Here is a 14,924-nt window from a genome sequence, read left to right as displayed (position 1 = left end):
GTTGTTAAATGAGGTTATTCTAGATCAATAGGGTCTATTTTGAAATCTCTGGGATGTTGTAATGTGCAGAAAACATTTTAACGAAGTTCTACATTATCTTGCTGCAGTACCATTGTTCACACTGAGTGAAAATCTGCATCAGGCCTGACCTGGTATCACCTTGATCCATCTGCCAAGGATTCTCGTCACCCCTCTGCCCTTACCACTGCATGTGCATGGAAGTTTGACTGTGCATTAAGTGTGTGTGTGTGTGTGTGTGTGTGTGTGTGTGTGTGTGTGTGTGTGTGTGTTGTAGGTACATACAGTATGACCGTCCTCCGTCGCTGCTCTTTGTAAATGGCAGCGCAGGCAGCTGAGGAGAAAAGGAAATGTGAAATCATTTGACTGCAGAGATTCCTGCTGGGGTGCCTCTGGCAGATATGCACACAAACACACATACACAACACACACACACACACACGCACGCACACACACAATTTAATGTTCAGGCCACTATGTTATTGAAATATTATCTCTCTAACCGAGTTGCCCTTACTAGCTCACAGTATCCCATACAGTGTGGGAGCAGCTGGTGAAAGTGCCCATCATGCATCTGTCTTGCATAAATAGACCGACTGCAACGAGGGGATCGCTCTTATTCGATGCTACACACTCTGTTCCAAACACACAAGCCGCCTGAACACCAAAGGCTGAATAACTACCAGATAAGCGCTTCTAGATGGATGTACGGACACACAGCATAGACGTCACCTCTGCAGATACTGAAGTCTGTCTGCACCAGCATCCGTCTCTGTGGTCGACATGCAGATGAAACGTTTTCTCATTCCAAACACAAATTGGATTCTGGCAATGAGCGAAGTCCGGCACGGGGGAGCGCGTTCCCCTTGTGATTGTCACAAACTGACAAGTCGCTTGTTCCTGGGTGCAAGAGACCAATGAATGAATAATGAAATAAATAAAATCAATCCCTTGCACATGTTTGAAATCCATAAACCCATCTAATCGGCTCGGCGGAGAAATGGAAAGCAGTTGAGGCCTCACTTTCTCAGCGTTCCACCATTATGTAAATTGAGGCCAATCAAACTGCCGCCATGGAGAAGCTTTGTAATAGAGCGTTGATTAGCTAGGCGGCTTTGAATCAGCCATAAAAAGAGTCATATAAATGGATCAATTCAGCCCAGCATAATTTAGCCAAGTGAACTTAATTTGACTCTGAAGTCACACTGTGTTATACATATAAACATTATGCCGCCATTAATGTTATGTCACTTATTTAGATTATATCTTCCATGGGAATTTAGCTCTACACACGTCTGCATCACAAAACAATAGGCTCATTCATACCTTATGCTTTACGTGTAGTTTATGATGTCATATTATAGCTCATTAACTCGTACTGTAATCATCTTCTTTACATTCTAGGTGTATAGAGGAGCAGTTACAGATTGGCTCCAGTTTCTGCCAATTCGTAACACGTTTGATATTCTATGTACGCAACCCAGATCTGAAGTGAAGGCAAGTCAACTTCATTTGTTCCCGACCCTGCCCATAGGTCTCTAGGAAGATGAGGAAAAACTCATGAGAAAACCTTAATGTATCAGGAAAAAGGGAGAAACCTTTGGAGAGGCAATTCCAAGGGTACAATAAAGCATGCAAAGCAGTAAACACAAACTAGACGAGAGAGAGAGAGAGAGAGAGAGAGAGAGAGAGAGAGAGAGAGAGAGAGAGAGAGAGAGAGAGAGAGAGAGAGAGAGAGAGAGAGAGAGAGAGATGATATAAGCACAATACCTCTCATGGTCTTTGCAGGTCTCTTGGTCTTTGCTGGTCTCTTGGTGGTCTCTTGCTGGTCTTTGCTGGTCTCTTGGTCTTTGCTGGTCTCTTGGTGGTCTCTTGCTGGTCTTTGCTGGTCTCTTGGTGGTCTCTTGCTGGTCTTTGCTGGTTTCTTAGTGGTCCTAGCTGGATACATGTGAGATGCTGGTATAGATGGTAAAATGGTAGAGCAGACAAGAACACGCTCATAAACGTTGCCTATTTTTGAGTACTTGTGGTATTTTAATTAGCATTTTCTATATAAACATGCATGGATTACCTCTTTGCAAACACTTTAAAAGAGGCCTGAGTTGAAGCTTGCTTGGTCGTACACTCCCAGCAGATGATGAGAGTTCTCCCAGCGACCCCTCCACTCCTGCTTCTTGCACACTGAACTGTGCGATGCTCACTGACTTCTCTTTGCCCTTGTTTGTTTTTTCACAGTCAAAGATAGGCATGGCCTGTTTGCGTGTCCTTGTGTGTCCCTCCGTCTCGTCCAAAGACATGTCCATGATTAGAAATAGGTGAGTGAGCACTTCCTCTCGTGTCCCCTCTGACTCGCTGTTGTCCTATTTAGTGTTGTTGGCCGGCGATATCACTCCGGCGTTTCCCCTTGGTGACAGTAAACTGCTGTGTCTGCTGACCTTGTCGCACACCGAGCCAGGTTGTGCAGTTTATAGTCTGTGGTCGTCTGCGGAGGCTCCTGTGTGTGTGTGTGTGTGTGTTTGTGTGTCTTTGGAGTTTATGGAGTTATGTAAATTCCAGTTGTTTTCACTCAGTGTGCACAGTTCTACCGCAAAGGGCATTGCAAAGGGTTCATACTGGAGCCCTGCGTGTAAACAAGCACACATAAATCTCTACATCATGGCCGCTTTGTCGTCTATTTTAAGTGTTAAACCAACAGGTAACGTCGCACAATATTTGATTCACGTCTACATTTTGTTGCACATGGGCTTATTGCGGTGTTGCCTTCACTCCTCTGCCCCGGCTGTGCCCCTGCTGGTAGGCGGGGCGGTGACAGTGCACATCTATTTTAGTGAGTCCTCGCCTCTTCTCACCTCACATCTGGAGGGCTTTGTCTGGTTGCATACATAAAGCCACTTTGTATGGATTGTGCATATCAGCGGCACACCTTGCTGTACACATATCATTTGGTCTGGAGGCAACACACCCAGAAGACAAGGAGGAATCACACACACAAACATACACGCACACACACACACACACACACACACAGATACATATTTGCCTCCCCAGGTCCTCGCTCCTCTCTTTCATCTTTTATTCAAAAGTGCTGAGCAGGAATAAAAGGAATTGGACGATCCAGAGAGAGTGACGAGGGGCAGGGGAGGGTGGTGTGTATGGGGAGTGTGCCTGTGTGTGTGTGTGTGTGTGTCGGGGTGATGGTGGCGGAGATGCATTTGCGTACTCATCTTTTTTTTCCCCCCTCTCCTCCTCGCCTCTCTTCAGCGGGGGGGCTCTCTAATCACGTTTTTAGTGGTGTTTACTAATGTTTCATTCATTAGGCGTCAGCAGCCACGGGAGAGACATCATCCGTCCGCCAAAGTGGAGGTTATTATCGCCTTAAATCATCTGACAGCGTACCTGTTTGCTGGCTGTCACAGGCCGAGAGAGGCCGGCCCCTGCTACCCCGAGGGAGAAAGAGCCTGTCACTCTCTCTCTCTCTCCTCCGTCTCTCTCTCTGTCTCTATTCCATCTTCTTCCTCTCCTCTCCCTGTGATGCCTTTCCTTCTCTCTCTCTCTGTCCTAATCACTTCAGTGGTATAAACATATTAGCTCATCACACCTCAGTAATTAAAGTTTATTTTTGCGCAGGCGTGTGAGATGTGGAGGACGGACGACCGAACAATGCAAAGCTCCTTCATAAGCACAGTAACGCAACTCTAACCTACAGATCTATACCTTTGCTTACAGGGAGCTAATCAAAGACTGTGAGGAGGTTAGAACACGACTAGCTCGGGTTTAGAAATGCACTACTTATGAGCCCGGACGACTGCGTGCATCAGGGCCGGTGGTTGTCCTTGCAGCCTGTATGCTTTGTCTCCAAATCTGCCCTCTAGCAGTATATATACACACACACACACACACACACACACACACACACACACACACACACTCTGTCCCCCTCTTCCTCCATCTCTGTATTGTTCCCTCATCCTCCCTCTCTCTTTCTTCCTTTCATTCTTTCTCTATTCATCTCTGCCTCTCTCTCCCCCCCCTCTCTCTCTCCCTCACGCCGCAATCCTTCACTTTTTGCTGCTCAGCACGGCAATTATCGCCCCACCTCGCTTTGCGGTGACCTCTGAGATGATTAAGTGAGATTACCTGTACAGTACTTGTGGCGAGAGGCATGCTGGGAGACAGTTTGTCTATGTGTGTGTGTGTGTGTGTGTGTGGGTGCAGGATACAGTAGCTACAGTCGTCTTTAGCCACAGGGCAGGTGAGCCCCTACAGTGTCTGTATAGCTGGCTGGCTGCTTACAGTGTGTAACAGTGATTTGTAACCTGACAAAGAAATGCAGCTCTTACGGATTGAGGCCTAAATGGATCAAACAGAAAACAGACTAGAATGTTTCCATGCAGGAATACAAAGTGTCCACTGCTGCTGCATATAAGGGGTTAACTGGAATATTTATATACCCTACAGAAGCTGAAACTGATCCGTTGTGCAGTAACTTCTTGGGGCATGTCAGTCCAAAAAGAAGTCCCAGTTTGAGAGCTCATGCCGATGCTTGGCAGCTGTTGGTTCCCCTCCTTCATTACAATATGCGTCTCATTAGGTGTCCGTTGCTCAGCGGCACCTCCGGGTGGAACTTACACTAATGAGGACACTGCATCTAACGAACATCCTCCTCCCTCTGTCCTTAATTACAGCGCCGTGCCTCTCCCCGAGCCAACGCGGCACCCAGAGTTTTCAGCAAAGGCCCGGTGAAACACAAGCGCCCACAAACCTCAGCGTCCCCGAGAGCCGAAATAGAAGACACGTCCGCGCCTGCCGCTCCTTCGCCGCCGCCGCTACACCGTGTTTGGAGGGTGCAGGAGAGATGCTGTGTGTGTGTGTGTGGGGGGGTGTTTGTTCATTACACTGCATACTGTGCTATTATTTGATATTAGCTGAACCAGGCTGTAGGCTCCTGGGTAGATTGGTGGTTAAACATGCAGTTACAAGTCCATGTGCTGCATTCAGGGATAATAGCTTAACAAGGAATTTAATGACTAATGCTCTTTTTAATGCACTACGCCTGTTTTCCCTGTGTAGTATGAGGCCGTGTCCCTGGGTTACACTTCTGAAAATGAGTTCAACATTACAGCAACAATCATTTTTGATGTAGAGAATTTTAAAAAGCTGTCATGGAAGATTCTCACTCCCAAACAGAAGCAGGAGTAAACAGTCAAGTATAATCTGTGCCCGTTGCTCCATTTGTTACATTTAACAGCGTTAATGTGTTCATCAGGGCTCAATTAATCATTGGGGGAATCATAACTCTTTCTGGTGGCTTCAGCTAATCATTTATCTCTTTGCAGTGATGTGAAGCCCTTGAAAGGACGGGACGCCTCTGAGCCTCGGCCATGAATTATGAGGACCGCGTCCAATCACAGATTCATCTCTGGCAAAAACAAGATGGCCTAATTGGTCATTTTGACCCTCTGAAGACCCCCGATACCATTGTGGGCGGTCCTGCTGCCGGGCCTACATTTCCCATGAACACCCGGGGCTACGGTATGCAGATTCACGACGCTTCCTCAAAGTCTGACCCATGGTCACGGCCGCTGGCTGCTCCTCCTTCTCGGGCTTAGCGGGGATGGGAGGCCACTAATTAGGGCAAAGGGGAAAGCCAAGTGTGCCTCAAAGTTCGGACTCGTTTTAATTTTCTTCCTTCTCTTCTTCCTCTCTGGGGATGTTTTCTCATGGCTGAATTAAGACGCGGCGGGTTCAGCCGGCCACGTACACTTAAACCCTTCCTGTGTCTTCATATCCTCTCTGTTTATTCATTTGGTTCGTGGGCAAAGCCAGCCTAGGTTATTAAAGCATCCTCTCATTCCTCCTTCCATCCTTGACTTCACGCCTTTCTCTCTATCTTTATTCCCACTTCCTTCCCTCTGTCTCTGCAACCAAGGGCGCCCACTGCTTATAATAAAAGGCATAGGATTTTAAATTAGAAATTAATTTGGATAATTTGTCTCCACCGAGCGCCCTCCTCCTACCGCTCCTGCCAGGAATATGTTAATACATCATATTAAGTAATTTCTGGGCCCAGATACACATGATTATGGAGGGAGAGGGAGAAACAGAGTGAGAGTGAGAGAGAGTGAGTGAGAGAGAGTGAGGGAGAGCGAGAGAGTACTCACCAAGGTTGGATCTCTAATTAGTCAGGTTGGCTCTCTGGGCATGCTCAGTAGAGACTGGGATAGCATCAAGCTACTGCCTTAGCACGGCTGCCACACGGAGCACCTTGGAAATAGAGAGATGACAAGGTTAGTATAGGAAAGTGTGTGTGTGTGTGGATGTGTATGTGTGTGTGTGTGTGTGTGTGTGTGTGTGTGTGTGTGTGTGTGTGTGTGTGTGTGCGGGGGGGGTCTAAGGCCACTGGAGAGAGGGAGAGTAGGGTAGAAATGAGGGGAAGAGAGATTTAGGGAGCATCGTACTAACATTTTAGTTATCTAGTTGTTCTGCCTAAAATGAGCAGACAAGTCAACTTATCACACAGAAAAAGTGAGTTTGGTGCTGCTGGTGTGAGATTTCACTCTTCCTCGTGTACACACCCACCACCTGTCCGCCCTTATTCCCTCCTCATCCCTCCCAGCCATGGGATGCTGCACTCACAACCATCTGAGTAGTAAAGAGAAGTGAATCTGCTCCTGACATGCAAGTCTACCTGCTTAACCAGTACCACTGTAATGTGTGTGTGTGTGTGTGTGTAGATCTGCCGCCCCCATGCAAACTACACCCTCACCACCTTTAAGCTCAGCTATTTGCTATATGGCTGTTAATCAAATAAACCTGTGCTGGTGCGGCACGTGTGCACCTTTTGAGCCGGCAGTGCTCCGGCATATTTCCATGCTCTGATGAACTGAATCATTCCCCCACTATGCCAAGGGAAAAAAGAAAAGATGGACATAATGCGGCTCGCTCCCCGTCGCACACGCTGGGAATTGAACGAGGAGAGAAATGTCATGGCGGAGGAAAGGGAGGGGGGGGGGGGGGGGGGGGGGGGATCAGGGCGCTGCTGGGAGGAAGTGGATGGGAGGTGGAGGAAGGGCGGGGGGCTGCATGTTTAAGTGACTACAACCTGAGATCAACTTCACATTAAGAAGTGCCCTGTGGGTAGTTTAACAATGAGAGAGAGAGAGAGAGAGAGAGAGAGAGAGAGAGAGAGAGAGAGAGAGAGAGAGAGAGAGAGAGAGAGAGAGAGAGAGAGAGAGAGAGAGAGAGAGAGAGAGAGAGAGAGAGAGAGAGAGAGAGGTAAGTGCCACATATCACGCTGCGTTTTGACCAAACACTGTTTCATCTGTTATGGATTTTCTTCGCCCTCTCTCCCCGCCTGTCTGTCTGTCGCCCGGCATGCTTGACACTCTTTATGTGACTCTCCTCAGGTCTTAGTGACTCGCCGTGCCTCGTGGCCCCGTGATTAAACAGCAGCCTCGTGACTCAAAGTCCCCGTGCCGTGGGAAGCTGTCATCTCGTATGTTTCAGGGAATCAAATAAGTTTTAAGAGTCTCTCCCGTAGAAACGTGGCCGCAGAAACCGCCACCAAATCTCTGGGCTGATTGAAATGTTTTTCAGAGGCACCCAGAGGACTCGGGTTGAAAGGCAACACGTTCCCTCTTACAAATTTTCTTTGAATGCTCAATTGTGGGAAGACAAACTGCAGTTGAAAGGGACGCCAAAGTGTCTTCTGCATTATTAAAATAGATGATGTAACAGCAAAACAACTTTTAAGCGAGGGGGGGACGGGGGAGAGGGGGGGCATCTTTACAATTAGCCAAGCGTGGCTCATCACAAAAATACCGTGCAGATAATGCATTTCACAAATGTTTAATTAGAGCGTATTAATTAAAGGATTTCTGCTTCCCTTTCTATCCTTCCCTCTCTCCCGCTCGCTCTCTTTTTGTGATAGATCTGCAGCATGACCCCAGTTAATTGAAACCCAGGAGACTCTTCTTGCATAAAATCAGATTTATCTATCCATAAAAGGATTTCGTTAAAAATAGTCCAAATCCAGTGGCTCACAACTAAGAGCCTGCAGCTACCGAGGCGAGCCAGGCTCCAACCCCTTTCGCCCTCTCTCAGTCGCCACGGTGAAACAAGTGCTGCCTACTGCTAACTAGCTGGGGACCCATTAATTAATTGCAGGAAAACACAGACATTATGTCTGTGGGGCACATTTTCTTCTCCCCCAAAAGAAAGGAGCCACTGTGTGTGTGTGTGTGCGTGTGTGTGTTGTCCCTCTTCCACAGCTCCTCTGAACTGTCTCAAATGTCCCAGATTATAATAAGAGGAAAGTAATGATGGGCTGTAGTGATAATGAAAAACATGCATCAAACAAAATGCGCTGATTGCATGAGACGGGTCAAATGAATGGCAGAGGGAGAGAGAGAGAGAGAGGGAGAGGGAGAGAGAGAGAGAGAGAGAGACTGTCCGGCGTTCCTGCTGTCAACCCAGAATGAGAAACAAGGCTAAGCTCTCTCTAAATGACTTGAAATGACAAACGTGAAGAGTTTGAGAAGTAAGCAACATCAGAGCTTGTTGTGAAGCACTCACAGACTGGCACGGCTTCAGTATCTGTGAAGTTATTGGTTCCATTTCCTGTCTGAGCCCCTGGACGCTCACTGCCACCACAGTGGTCGTCTGGGACTCGTGGTGGCCCGCGTCCAAATACCCCTGGATTTATGGTACCGCACTCATCCTCCCCCCCCTCTTTCTCACTCTTGCACCCCCCCAACCCATACCAATGTTGTTGTTGTTTGGATGGGCGCCAAGAGATATGGGTGCTGCCACGCCCTCTTTAGTTATTTGGGAATGACGGGAGGGGTCGGATGCTAAGGTGGCTAATTAAAGCGGACTGGGATTTCCCTGAGAATATGGAGAAGCAAAGCCGCTGTGCCTGGGGGGGGGGCCTATTATTGATGCAGCACCCTAAGGATACGAGTCACATATGGGGCCTCTGTGTCTCTAAGCCTTCTTTATTAATTCACTATCATTAGACATATAGTGCCACCTCGCTCCCATGCAGCCGCTGACATTGTGGGAAACGGCAGCGTGATTAAAATTATGACGCGCGTGTGTGTGTACGTGTGTGGATTCACACGCATATATATGTGTGTGTGTGTGTGTGTGTGCCTTGTTTGGCTCTGAAGTGATACATGATGCGGCTGTGTTGTCCCTCCAATCAGTGCTCCCAGGCTCCCCCCGTTCTCCTTCTGCAGGAAATTAATAGGCGGCTGCCACTGATGCGTTAAATTGCTTTGCGTTGGGCACCGCAGACAACTGGATTATTTATTCTTTATATCCGGCATATTAGGAGCGGCTGCCTTCTGCTTTGCTATTGTTTTTAAATGAGATCTTGTTTCCCAGTGTAGCGTTAAAAGACATGTAATTGTTCAACACCGTCACATGGTTGGAGGTATGTGGTTCTATCTCGCAATGGCTGATCATAAATTCCTTTTGCCTTCTTTATGAATAACTCATTTGAATAAAATCATGACCCAAGTATAAAACAACATAGTATGAATGTTAGAATTGTGTGTGTGTGTCCCTGGTTTAATCTCTCACTGCTGGATCAAAGGCTTAGAGTTTCATAAGTAAGTATCAGATAAGAAAAGGAATAAAAGTTGAAATCTGAATGAAAACTATTCCTCCAATAACAACATGGGTGTTTGGTTGAACTCTTCCGGCCCTCTTGAGTTCTGCATGTTGCTGCCGTTACTCTGCGAGACCGCGACACACCAGAGGCGTTTCCAGTTTAAGCCAGTTTCACCTAAGTGTTGCTACTGGTGGATGAAGGCGAAGACGCTGAGAGGCATGGCAGCTCTTCTTCATCAACCGATCCGCTCTTCACCAAGCATCAGCAGGGCGTACAAAGGAGCAGTGACCAGTGTGACCCTGAGATGCCATCTGAAGGGAATTTGGCTTGAAAGAAAGCCATGTCAAGAAGCATCCACTCTGCCTTAGTGTCCTTGAGCAAGACAGGGTTAGGACTCTGTTGCTGACCCTGACCTTTGACTTCTTTTGTTAGCAACTAAGTACTAAAATCAAGACTTGGTTTTTCAAACTCACTGGAGAGAAAAAAGTGCAGTCAGCTGTTAAAATGCATTTCAGCGTCTCAGCCTCTGACTCATCCTCCATCTTTGCTTTCAGTGTTCCAGTAGTTATCCAACGATTCCTGAGACATCACTGATCAGCACCCTTCATCTCATCACCTCCTGTTACCCTGATGAAGACGTCGACAGTGGTCATTGCTCCTAATCTGGAGATCTCCTTAATCTGGAGGAGTAAATGCTCCATAAGGGGGCAGATACATCATCTCTGGCTCAAAACAAACTACTTGGCTCAACCATGCACACATAGGCAAAGATAATGTCAAGAATATTCCTGATTCAAAGATTTTAAATACAGAACTCTAGTCACTAAGGTCTCAGATTTTGTGCTCGATCACCACCATCCTATTTCTACCTAACAGTAAAGAGATCCCTGCAGTGGAGGTCCTCTCTCTCTCCCCCCCCCCCCCCCCCTTCCACCCACTTGGACCACTGTCAGTGAAAATCTCCCTCAAGCCCCCGCCGCTGCCCGGCCCGGCACGGCACCGCGCTGCCTCCGCACATATGCACGTCAGGCGGTGTCAGCGCCAAGGTGGGCTCTGATGTTATGGGGCCTGACGGTAGCATATTCCCTGCTGGTAGCCACGACTGCCAAGCTCAGGTATAGCTCACTGTGTGTGTGTGTGTGTGTGTGTGTGTGTTTGCCCTCTGAGCCCACCGTTCACGTTCTGGGTCTGTGAACGAGCTGACCGGTTTCTCCCCCCCAACCCCGCTCTGCTCCTACGCGACTCCAAGGTTGGGATTCGCCGTGACAACTGCAGGTTTTTGAGGTCGGCGACCCCCCCACCCCCCCATTCCCCCCTCTCTCCCCTCTCCCTCCCCTGCTCTCCATGCTCTATTTCACCTGGTTCTCCATCCCTTTTTGCCCCCGTTTTTTCTTCCCCACTCTTCCTCCGCTAAACCTCCTATTTTTCCACGTGGCTGAGCTTGGAGTAGTAGGGGGTGGGGGGTTGAGCCCCGCACTGTGACCGGTGTACGGGAGAGCATCGGTGCACACCTGCAAAGAAGGGCCTGAGAGGGAGAGCAGGGAGACGTTTCTCTCCACTTAGTCGACAACATAAAAACAAGGCAACTTTTCTGTCAACGTGTAGCTAACTAATGAAATCGCCAGCGCTAATCAGCAACGAGGGGGGGAAGGAATCCTATAAAGTCCCTGAATACTGTACAGTCCAGTTCCCTCTTGTATTAAAAACAGCACTGAGTAATATTCAAGTTAGCCGTGATTTAATATGACGCTTAGTAGATTTTCGTCTGGCGCGGCGCGGAGCAGGCAGGCACCCATGGGAATCTCCTCTCCCAGCGCACGGCGTTAACATTCTGCATTTGTCCGGCACTCTGTAATTTATTGGATCTCATCTGTAACCAGGGTCCAAGGGTTTGATTTATATATTGATTTGAAAAATAAATAAAAGTGATAGGAACCTGCATTGGGGTGTAATGATGGACTGTGTCGACATGCAGGAGTCGGGATATGAAACATTGGGAGGAAATTAGATATTATGCCCTCAAGACAACTGCAGCCGGCAGCACATTCATTATTGGCTGGATATTTATTATTAAGAATTTCTCTTCATGAGTGAGTGCTGCGGAATATTTCTGCCCTGCTCCAGCGACCAAAAGGCTTCGCAAAATGTCTCTGTGCATGTGTTTGCATGTGTGTGTGTGTGTGCGCAATTGCTGCCATGTTGTTTGATAGAAGGTGACAACCAGCTGAAAACTAGAATCTCTGTGGCACTTACATCTCTCTCTCTCTCTCTCTCTCTCTCTGTCTCTCTCTCTCTAACAAACTGATACATAAATACAAACACAGATATGAAGGCCTCTCATTTCGATCATGGAACGCAGACACACTCAGTCACCATTTCCATATTCCAGCCCAGACTGGAGCGCACACACACACACACACACACACACACACACACACACACACACACACACATACTAAACAGCTGTTAAAAACAAAAACTCCTGGCCAGGACTTTCACCGGCGCTCTGCACCAATTTTAATCACAGCACAGTGAATTTCCAGCAGCAGCGCAGCGGCGGCGGCGGTGAAGAAGGGCTGCTGTCCAAGCCTCCAGAATCCTGATTTCATTCCTCTCCTCCCACCTCTCCGCTCCAATCCACTTCAATTACGTTTCCTCCCATTTCTCCTGATCACTTTACAGCTCGGCAGCACCTGTGCTAATTGTAGTGGCGATGATCGCTGATATGTTTTGCATCCTTAAAGGAGTTTGAGAGAGAGGGAGAGAAGGGGGGACGATAGATAAACATCTCGCCCCAGGGCTTTTTGGGAAAGCGTGGCTCAGCCTAGCAGATGGCCATCATATTATACGAGGGGAGCTTCTCGCGGTGGCTGGGGTACGGGTGGGTGGGGTGTAATGAGTCTGAGGTAGGAGGAGGAGGAGGAGGGCGGGAGGGAGGGACGAAGAGGAAGAGGAGGGGGAGGTGGGGCTGCTGGAGAAGAAAGAAGGAAAGAAGGAAACAAGGTTAGAAACTCGGGATAAATGGAGGAGATGAAGGAAGAATCCAGATGGAGGAAGGACAGATGAAGGAATAAAAGGAAGGAAGCAATCATTTCTACTGAGCCCATCGCAACATTACACTTAATTATATCATTTAAATCTGCTCACTACGGCCTTTCACTGCCACGCCACGCTTTAAAAACACAGCACACGCTCCGTCTTCATGTCTGTGAGTGTAGTCTTTTGTTTAGCCGTCCAAGGGCAGGCATTGTGTGTGTGTGTGTGTGTGGAAGAAGGGAAGAAGGAAAGGAGATATCAACCACTTCATTCCAGCTGCGACCCCGCCCGTGTGTGTGTGTGTGTGTGTGTACCCCTCACCTAAGCCACCTCGCTGCCCCCCGCCGAAACCGATTGCACCTGTAATGAATGGGCTGCCAGACCCCCCCTCTCTCTCCCCCCCTCTCTCGCCCCCTCGCCCCCCTCCCCGCCGTGGCCATCCGAGGTCGCCCAGCATATTAGATCTCAGCCTATCTGAGCCGGACCACATATTATATATCGCAGCCTATTTGCTGGGATGATGAGCTCTGGACACGTCCCATTATTTATTAGGAAGGGCCGCGGCGACGCCAGAGCAGAGAGAGGTCGGTTGGCCCAGGTTATCAGGAGTGTGTGTGTGTGTGTGTGTGTGTGGATAAAGGCATGAAGGGAGAAGAGGGAGGAAGGAAGGTGAGGAACGCTGTGACAAAAGGAGAGGAAACAAGGAAGAGGAAGATGTTCTCTGTCTGTTCCAAGCCTCACGTACTGTAAATCCCCTCAAGATTCCAAAAATATAAATACACTGCTTACGTAAAACACAGGGAAAAACGCTGACTTTGCTCTATTGTCAAGTTCCATGCGTTGCTTTGAAAAATGGCTGAGATCCACGGCGTTCTAACAGGGGTCAGGCTGCTTTGTGAGGTGTGTTCTCCTGGTGCTAAAAGACAAATGATGTACTTTGCCTTGGGTCAACTGGGCTTTCCCATCCCATAATGACCTTTCAGGGAGCTGGAAGAGAGCAGCTGTTCCCATAGCGATGAAGAAGTGCCGCGCGCCGCACGTCAAAGGCGCCGCGTAATGGCAAAATAATGTTTTAACGCTGAAACGCGACCTCCTGACCTCTAAATGGACTTCTTCGCAAATTCATCAATCATAAAAAGCAGCAGTTAAGCGAGAGGCGACGCACCTCATGAAAAAGTGCTCCCGGAACAAATCCACTTCCTGTTTCCCCCCTCCTCCCCCCCTCGTGCAAAAGTCGATGCTGCAGCCAAACGCGGATTCATCCAAAGTCATTTTCTGTTTTTCAATTGAGTTAGCGATCTGTGCAACACTTGCCACTTTGCAAAACTTAGCAGTCCGCTGTGTGTGTGTGTGTGTGTGTGTGTGTGTGTGTGTGTTACCGCCGCACTGCCAAAGGTTCCCTGGAGGAGAAAGGCTCTTTGTCAGTTTGTCATCAGGCACAAGCTGCCAAATTTTATGAAATACCAAATTACTAATTGGCCCAGCGTTGGGTTTCCCGCCTGGAAGTGAGACGGTAATATCTGGGCCTCTATTAGGATCACAGATAGAGCCACTCTCAGCTGCCTCCTGCTGAGCTGGCAACTCTCTGTCATTTCACACCAAGCGATGGCACCGAGTCAGAGACACACACACACACACACACACACACACTGAACGCGTGGCGCACACACACTCATCAGCAAGGGCGAAACAAAAGACTTTCCGAGGATTTTTTGAAAAACTCCTCTCACACTTGAATTGTTGTGCCTTTGGATGCGAACCATTAAAAATAGATAATGAGGTCATCTTCAGAGAGGAGACATGAACCGATGTAGACGGAGGGAAACAGCCGGATGACTACACCAAACTCCAAAACAAAGATCTCGTCTAAACGTCTAATTTGTGGAATCTTCTCGTACTCACATCCTTCAGGGAGCTCGCTGAAGGATCGGTTGCCGCGTCTCCTCCACATTCTGGGTGAAGCAGGTCCTGATTCAGCGCGCGGTTTTACCTTAGTACGCCTCACCAGAGAGGATTGTGGGTAGATTCTAGGTTGCGTCGGTCGGAAACAGCAGCGTTTGGGAATCGCTTGGCAGACCTGCGAGGTGGCGTCAGGGTTCAAACCTGAATGTTTGGACGGAGAATGAGACGTGCTGTAACTCACAGGATGTTCTTAGATCCGCTGCACGCAACGCAAACAAACACAAACACAGACACCTGGGAATAGGCAGCTTTAAAAGGAAACAGAAGTGTGTTATAGTGCAGACTTAGGCGT

General features: G+C 48.4%; 2 long non-coding RNA genes across 2 annotated transcripts; both read right to left on the bottom strand.

Moving 5' to 3' along the window:
- Positions 1-303: 303 nt before the first annotated feature.
- On the bottom strand, positions 304-1,860 carry LOC143009074 (uncharacterized). Its single transcript, XR_012964656.1, has 3 exons — positions 1,789-1,860; positions 751-918; positions 304-352 (listed from the first exon to the last, which is right to left on the bottom strand). It is a non-coding gene; the product is annotated as an uncharacterized LOC143009074 (long non-coding RNA).
- Positions 1,861-1,896: 36 nt separating this feature from the next.
- On the bottom strand, positions 1,897-14,732 carry LOC143009110 (uncharacterized). Its single transcript, XR_012964661.1, has 3 exons — positions 14,573-14,732; positions 2,090-6,282; positions 1,897-1,974 (listed from the first exon to the last, which is right to left on the bottom strand). It is a non-coding gene; the product is annotated as an uncharacterized LOC143009110 (long non-coding RNA).
- Between the last annotated feature and the right edge of the window lie 192 nt (positions 14,733-14,924).

The sequence above is a fragment of the Genypterus blacodes genome, unplaced genomic scaffold (assembly GCF_046128005.1).
Source record: "Genypterus blacodes isolate CSIRO-AG114 ecotype Tasmania unplaced genomic scaffold, CSIRO-AGI_Gbla_v1 ptg000110l_1, whole genome shotgun sequence".
Lineage (NCBI taxonomy): Eukaryota > Metazoa > Chordata > Actinopteri > Ophidiiformes > Ophidiidae > Genypterus > Genypterus blacodes.
The sequence above is the reverse complement of the archived record's forward strand: the minus strand, read 5'-3'. Positions and strand labels throughout refer to the sequence as shown.